Raw genomic sequence first — 8629 nt, forward strand, 5'->3', positions numbered from 1 at the left:
TCCCTAATTCTTATAAGAATCGCTTCATCCAGAGCATTTCTTTGCATGATTTTGTAGTTGCAATAAACTCTGCCTTTATAGTTGATAAAGCAACACATTTCTGTAACTTTGATTACCATGAAACTGCTCCCCTTGAAAATGTAATCAGGTATCCTGAAGTAGATTTTCTGGAATCAAGATCTCCTGCCATGTCTGCATCTGTGTAGTTAGTCAATTCAGGTTTTCCACCTCCAAAGCATAAGCTCATTTTGGAGGTTCCCCGGAGATATCTGAGAATCCATTTCACTGCATTCCAATGTTCTCTATTTGGTTTATACAGGAATCTGCTAACAACTCCAACTGCATGTGTTATGTCCGACCTTGTGCAAATCATTACATACATCAGACTACCAACTATTGTGGAATATGGCACATTAGCCATGTCCTCTCTTTCTTTCTCACTTGTAGGACGCTGCTTCGAACTAAGCTTGAAATGATTAGGAAATGGAATAGAAACTGGTTTTGCCTTATCCATGTTAAACCATTTTAGTACCTTTTCGATATAAACTTTCTTGTTATAACCTCAACTTTTGATTTCTCCTGTCACGGTCTATACTCATACCGATCGAGGATTCTTTTTGCGGGACCTAAGTCTTTCATAGAAAAAGACTTGCTCAACTCTTTCTTCAGCTTGCTAATTTTTTCATTGTTTTGTCCTATGAGCAACATGTCATCAACATAGAGAAAAAGTATTATGAATTCACCATCATCAAATTTTTTCACATATACACAATGGTCTGAGGTAGTCCTTCCATATCCATGCTCAATCATGAAGGAATCAAACTTCTTGTACCATTGTCGAGGTGCATGCTTTAGTCCGTACAAACTCTTCTTCAGCCGACATACCAAATCTTCTTTTCCTTTGACTTTGAACCGTTCTGGTTGCTCCATATAGATTTCTTCTTCAAGATCTCCATGAAGAAAAGCTATCTTCACATCTAGATGTTCGATATCGAGATCCAGGCTTGCAGCCAAACCGAGTACTACCCGTATGGATGACATCTTCACTACAGGTGAGAAAATCTCTTCAAAGTTAATTCCTTTCTTCTGATTGAGGCATTTCACAACTAGCCTTGTCTTATATCTAGGCTTATAGCTGTTTTCTTCTGACTTCAATCGATACACCTATTTGTTCTTGAGTGCTTTTCTACCTTTTGGTAAGCTCACCAAATTATATATGTGGTTCTCATGCAGGGATTGCATTTCTTCATGCATAACTTTTAACCACTCATCTTGTTGATTATGAGTCAACACTTCTTCATAACTGATAACTCGGGGAAAAAACCTTGATCGGAGCACTTCCCTGTGAGGCGCCGTTGGGATCGGCCGGGGACACTCCGATGCCAAAGTCAGTAAGGAAGATCAAGAGAGCAAACTGAATTGACAAAGAGTAAGTGAAAGTGTACCTTGATAGCCTAGGGATGTAGGCTATATATAGCTAGGAAGTCGTAACCTTCAGCAACTAGAAGGTCTCCATTAATGCTCCATTAATGGCGGTTACTGGTTACCTTTAAGCTGGCGGTTACTGGTTACCTTTAACCTGGCGGTTAGCTAATTGATAGCTCATTAATGGTCTTTATGGCCGAGTCGGCGGTTAGCCGTTACTGTGATGAATCAGGTGAAAGAGGAGATTCGCCTCATAGGTTCGCCAGCGGATCTCACTGAGCTGAACCGTGGAGATCCGCCATCCGGTTCTTCTTGCGGCGTTCTCAAGGTGAATATCCCTTTTGGTCCTTGGGATAATATTTTGTCAGTAAGATGAATATCCCTTTTCGTATTCTTTGATCTGTCAAGGCGTATGTACGCTCTCCTTGAGAGCTATGGCGGGTCTCCGCTACTCGCTCTCATCGGGCGTATCTCGTTATGGCGTATCTCGCCATGGTCCACGTGGCATGGCATAATGCTAGAGACTCCTTCCTTTTCCTCATTATTTGCATATTCTCCCCTGCATTAATTATCATTAATTCCACATTAATCATGTATAAATATCTCTTTTAGAAGGAATAATGGTTTGCCATTATTTCTATTAATTTTCCCTTATTCCTTATTCAAGAATAATTTGGGTTGTTATCAGAAGCCCCCCCTAAAGGTATAAAAAGCTCTTTAGGGCTGTTTAAATGGTGTTTCATTTTTCTATCTTGGAGGAAAGTGGACCCGCCCTAGATGGGGGATCATATATGGAAATGATGCGCCTTTTGGGGCTTCCTTATGCGGGATCTTATGAACAAGATCCGCCCTATGTGGGATCATATATGGATATGATGCACTTTTAGGGGCTTTTGCTTCCTTGTGGATAGGTGGCCAACCGTATCCATTCTCTAGGGGCTTCTTGAGAGTTATATTTCCTTTAGAAAGGGAATAACCCGCCCTTTATGGGACCATTTGTTCCTACCACATAGGATTACGATTCGCCTTAGGGACTTCTTTTCTTCAGTTCTGCCATATTGAGGAGAATGACCCGCCCTTAGGGATCAGTAAGAATGATCAGCCATTTAGGGACTTTTGTGCATTTTGTGGAGGCGAGACTTTGTTATTTCTATGATGAAGATGAGGATTCATTACTTTGATGAAAACGAGACTTCATCGTTTGGATAAAGACGAGACTTCATTAATTGGATGAAGACGAGGCTTCATTGATTGGATGAAGACGAGGCTTCATGAATTGGATGAAGACGAGGCTTCATGAATTGGATAAAGATGACGCTTCATGAATTTGATGAAGACGAGGCTTCATTGTTTGGAGATGAAGACGAGGCTTCATTATTTGGAGATGAAGACGAGGCTTCATTACTTGGAGATGAAGACGAGGCTTCATTACTTGGAGATGAAGACGAGGCTTCATTATTTGGAGATGAAGACGAGGCTTCATTACTTGGAGATGAAGACGAGGCTTCATTATTTGGATGAACCCTTTGCTTTCCAGAACTATTTTTACTAATGCATTATATCTTTTAGCAAGTAATTTTCTAGAATCTGGTTTAGGATTTCTCCGATTGTTTAGGGTAGGTGGCCAGCCGTACCCCAATGTGTGAACCTTTGTGAAGGTTTAGAAGCTGTTCTATTCCTTCTAGAGGAAGTAAAGCTGCCTAGGGGATCAACTTGCTACCTATCTTTGAGGTGAAGCGATCCGCCCGTAGGACTTGTGAACCCTTCTTTGGGAAGGGAGTGAGAGAGTGTAAAGTCCTTACGTCCAAGGAATGTTTTAACTCTTTCTCGAATGGTGATCATCTAAAGATGGATCCGCCCATGAGAGTGTTCTCCTATCTTTGAGGAGAAAGTTGAGGGTGTAATGATCTCATGTTTGAGACGATTTTAACCCGCTTTTGATGGTGATCAATCCTTTTCTTGTCTTTGAGGAGAGAGTTGAGCTCATTTGAAAGCTCCTGAGGGTCTGTGCTTCTTATCTTTATGGAAAGGGGATCCGCCCGTGATGGGATCAATTGTCCTATCTTTGAGGTAATTGATCCGCCTGTGGAACTTTTCATTCGCCAGCCACTGGGCGTATATCAGCACTAAAAGCTAGGCAAATGAATATAAGAAGTATGGCGAGAAATAATAAATTATAAAATGTAGGATACTATAACAGTTTAATGCACATATAAGAATATGTAAAAATACTGATTTTTAGGCACATGGTTCCGCCTTTTCCGAGCAACTAGAACCGCATCCTCAATGATGTTTAACTTATGAGTAATCACATCTGGGCTTACTCCTGTGGGGATCTCATTCTCCTATGTAAATATGCTTTCTGTGTCGCCCAAAGCTGTAGTGACAAGTTAATATTTCTCAACTTCGTCCTCTTTGGATTGTGGGCGGATTGATAGTGACGCCGAGTATAAGTCTCTTTAGCCACCTTTTGGTTCCCGCTAATCATTACTCCTCCTTTGCTGGTGGGAATGTACATTGTCAGACGACGGATGGAAATTAGGGCTGCAACCTCTGGCCCTTGGTCTGGATAGTGTGACCCGTCACTCCAATGATGTCAACAATGGTTGTTTCTATTTGGATCGGATCAACCTTTAGTTTGGCGAATGCACCTTTGGTGATGACATTGCGAGAACTGCCCGTGTCTTTACTTGCTTTATTTTATCTCCCATCCTTGAATCGCCATTATTACTACCAATGCATCTGCATGTGGAGAGATTACCGGACCTGTTTCTGCAAAAGGAGCAATGGAGGGATGTTTTATCCAGAGCGGATATTTTTGCTTTTTCCACGGGTGGCTGATACACTGGTCCATCTTCTATGACATTAATGACACTTTTGAATTTATTTTTGGGATCTGTCTTCTGCTTGTCATCTTGTTATTTGTTATTCTGGACAAAGCTATCTAGTTTGCCAGCTCCCAGCAAGCTTCAATGTGGTGGCCAACCAATGTGGTGGCCAACCTGTAGTACGCTTTGGCGTTTCTTCCAACGGTTACATGCTCCCCTTCTTTGGGTTCGGGATATGTAATGTCCCGCTTATATTGAATCTTTTCTTTTATATTGTGGCAAGTTGGAAGCTTTAAACATTCTGTCCGCTTCGTACCCTAGGATCCGTGCTGTGAATGGCGAATTCATGTTAACTTGATGGCGTACCTTTCTGCATTGTTCTCTTGTCTATATAGAGCGGCATGCACTCGCCTTTCAATCTCATCATTCGTGTGTTTAATGTTGAATCATGATGGTGAAGCCGGTTCTTGATCTTGATCTCGATCATGTTGAGGTTATGCTTGGAGATATGGTTTAACGCGGATGGATGTTGTCACAACCGTGGGAGCCATTTTATCTAACTTCTGATATCTTGTCTCCGCATCCTTCAACATTTTGCTAACATAATAGATGGAGAACTGCTGACCTTCTTCTTCTTAAATAACCACGGTGCACATATCTTTATCCATGACAGATTGATACAAACGCAGGTCTCCCCTTCAGATTGGTCTACTCATCAAGGGTGGTTCTGCTAGGAATTGTTTTATACCTTGATATGCTTGTTGACAATCTTTCTAGTATGATGATCCGCCCGTTCAACCTCTGGATCTTTCTCACCCATTGTGGGGTTTTCATTTAGGCGCTCTTTTCACCTTTTTCCTCGCATGGCTTTTATTTAGGCGCTCTTTTCACCTTTTTTCTCGCAAGGTTTTTTATTTTATCTGGATTTGCTCTAACTCCTTTTTGGCCAATGACATAGTCAAGGAATTTTTTTGAAGTGACTCTGCATATACACTTCTTTGGATTGAGCTTTATTTTTCATATCAGTGTTTGCACTGGTTGTAGTATTAGCAACTCCCTTGTACCTGTGGGTTAGTACTGAAAGAACTCCAGAAGTGGGGCATGCTATGTCCATTATTAAAAGATTGTGGTAAGTCATAAAAGCTATATTCACTTACCTTGGGGATTAATGGCTTGATCCATGGAACATACTTCATAGCAAAAGAATGTTTGCATTTGCCTTGTTGGCAAATATCATGTATGATGCAATGACTCTTTATGGAATTTTTAATTCATCTTGGAATCAACTTAATAATTCCTTCGTGTTGGTCCCTGACTCTAGAATGAACTTAGTCAAAGGATAAAACCGAGTAAATATTATATGTCAAACAAATTCATAATAGAATTTTAATCGTGCTTGTTTTAATAATAATATCACGTATAACGGTCATAACCATAAAGATTGCTACTGCACATGAATATCATAATGAATTTTTAATAAATAACCATAATGAGAATGGTTTAAGAATAATGTCCTTTTGTATTTCATTTCGCATTAATATCCAAGATAGCATATTTATTTTAACCGTCATAAAAGTTATGACATTCTATATTGGGTAAGATATCTTACATAGTTGCTATTTACTTGCAATTAATATTGTGCATCCATACATTAATGGCATTCAGAGATCATTAAAGCCTCATTTGAATGAGGTGTAATTAAAGAAAGGTAAGTGATGGTTTAATAATATAGTTATATATAAAATTACTCTACTCTTATATCATTTCATTTGTACGAATAAAATAAAAGAGAAAGGGTAATTTTGGAAGAAAAATACATGTACCATGATTCTCCTCCAATTTGGAGTGTAAGGAAAATTACTCAAAATTCACTCTCACCTACCTTCACATACAATCCTCCAATCTTTAAGGAATTCTCATGTATATCCTAAGAATTTTGCATAAATTAATATTCTGATCCGAAACCGACACTTGCACTATTTTGTAGTTAGCTCAGGACATGAAAGTTTTGTTTATCCCATTTGGTAATTCATCAGCCCATAATGACCTTAATAGTTAGGGACAGTTACAGGATAATTACAAATAGACTCAATATTTTCAAGTCTCTTGTGTTGGTAACAAAAATTCTAACAATGTCAAATAAACAGTTTTTATATGAATAGACACATCCTTGTAAAAAAGGGAATGAAATAACTGTTTGACAAAACAATATTCAAAAATATGAATTTCTGATATTAAAAGTACTATAGAGAGAAAAGCCATATATAGATGGTGAATTGTACAAGGAAAAACCAAATATGATTTTTTTTGTAATTTCTTCTAATAGTTATATGCATATTCATCCAAAAGACCGACCAGATCTAAATCATATGTAATTACATGAGCCATTTTATGATATTTTAATATCAAATGACAAAATCACATTGAATGGATGAATTTTTTTTTTGTAAATCCCAAGATTACGGGTCTTATACATGCGTTTGTACTAATTCAATGATAATATCATATTACACTTGTCATGCATAAAAATATGAGGGCATAGTAAGCATGCAAGATTTAATGAAAGATTTGTGTTTATGACTTCATCTTTCACAGTTTATTAGATTTATCATAATAACATGTAATGATATTCATAGCACTTTATAAGAGTGAGGGATCTTAATTTTCTTTAATTAAAAATGGAATAAAAAAGGGGAGGAAACTTATCTTTTTCATCATAAAATTCCAGATTTAATGTAGAAAACTCTTTCCCACCAATATATGGAGAACTGTATCTTTGGATAGATTTGTTGTACTGATTGAGCCAAAGTTTGAGATTGTGATTTCTATTATGTTGACTCCATTGTTTTCTTCTTTGTGAAACTCTATACAATCAAGATTTTGTGATCTTCTGTTTGTTAGAGATCCACGCTCACCGCACCAATTGATAACTCGAGGAAAAAACCTTGATCGGAGCACTTCCCTGTGAGGCGCCGTTGGGATCGGCCGGGGACACTCCGATGCCAAAGTCAGTAAGGAAGATCAAGAGAGCAAACTGAATTGACAAAGAGTAAGTGAAAGTGTACCTTGATAGCCTAGGGATGTAGGCTATATATAGCTAGGAAGTCGTAACCTTCAGCAACTAGAAGGTCTCCATTAATGCTCCATTAATGGCGGTTACTGGTTACCTTTAAGCTGGCGGTTACTGGTTACCTTTAACCTGGCGGTTAGCTAATTGATAGCTCATTAATGGTCTTTATGGCCGAGTCGGCGGTTAGCCGTTACTGTGATGAATCAGGTGAAAGAGGAGATTCGCCTCATAGGTTCGCCAGCGGATCTCACTGAGCTGAACCGTGGAGATCCGCCATCCGGTTCTTCTTGCGGCGTTCTCAAGGTGAATATCCCTTTTGGTCCTTGGGATAATATTTTGTCAGTAAGATGAATATCCCTTTTCGTATTCTTTGATCTGTCAAGGCGTATGTACGCTCTCCTTGAGAGCTATGGCGGGTCTCCGCTACTCGCTCTCATCGGGCGTATCTCGTTATGGCGTATCTCGCCATGGTCCACGTGGCATGGCATAATGCTAGAGACTCCTTCCTTTTCCTCATTATTTGCATATTCTCCCCTGCATTAATTATCATTAATTCCACATTAATCATGTATAAATATCTCTTTTAGAAGGAATAATGGTTTGCCATTATTTCTATTAATTTTCCCTTATTCCTTATTCAAGAATAATTTGGGTTGTTATCAGAAGCCCCCCCTAAAGGTATAAAAAGCTCTTTAGGGCTGTTTAAATGGTGTTTCATTTTTCTATCTTGGAGGAAAGTGGACCCGCCCTAGATGGGGGATCATATATGGAAATGATGCGCCTTTTGGGGCTTCCTTATGCGGGATCTTATGAACAAGATCCGCCCTATGTGGGATCATATATGGATATGATGCACTTTTAGGGGCTTTTGCTTCCTTGTGGATAGGTGGCCAACCGTATCCATTCTCTAGGGGCTTCTTGAGAGTTATATTTCCTTTAGAAAGGGAATAACCCGCCCTTTATGGGACCATTTGTTCCTACCACATAGGATTACGATTCGCCTTAGGGACTTCTTTTCTTCAGTTCTGCCATATTGAGGAGAATGACCCGCCCTTAGGGATCAGTAAGAATGATCAGCCATTTAGGGACTTTTGTGCATTTTGTGGAGGCGAGACTTTGTTATTTCTATGATGAAGATGAGGATTCATTACTTTGATGAAAACGAGACTTCATCGTTTGGATAAAGACGAGACTTCATTAATTGGATGAAGACGAGGCTTCATTGATTGGATGAAGACGAGGCTTCATGAATTGGATGAAGACGAGGCTTCATGAATTGGATAAAGACGACGCTTCATGAATTTGA

This window comes from Euphorbia lathyris, chromosome 7 (assembly GCF_963576675.1).
Source record: "Euphorbia lathyris chromosome 7, ddEupLath1.1, whole genome shotgun sequence".
In the NCBI taxonomy this organism is placed as follows: domain Eukaryota; kingdom Viridiplantae; phylum Streptophyta; class Magnoliopsida; order Malpighiales; family Euphorbiaceae; genus Euphorbia; species Euphorbia lathyris.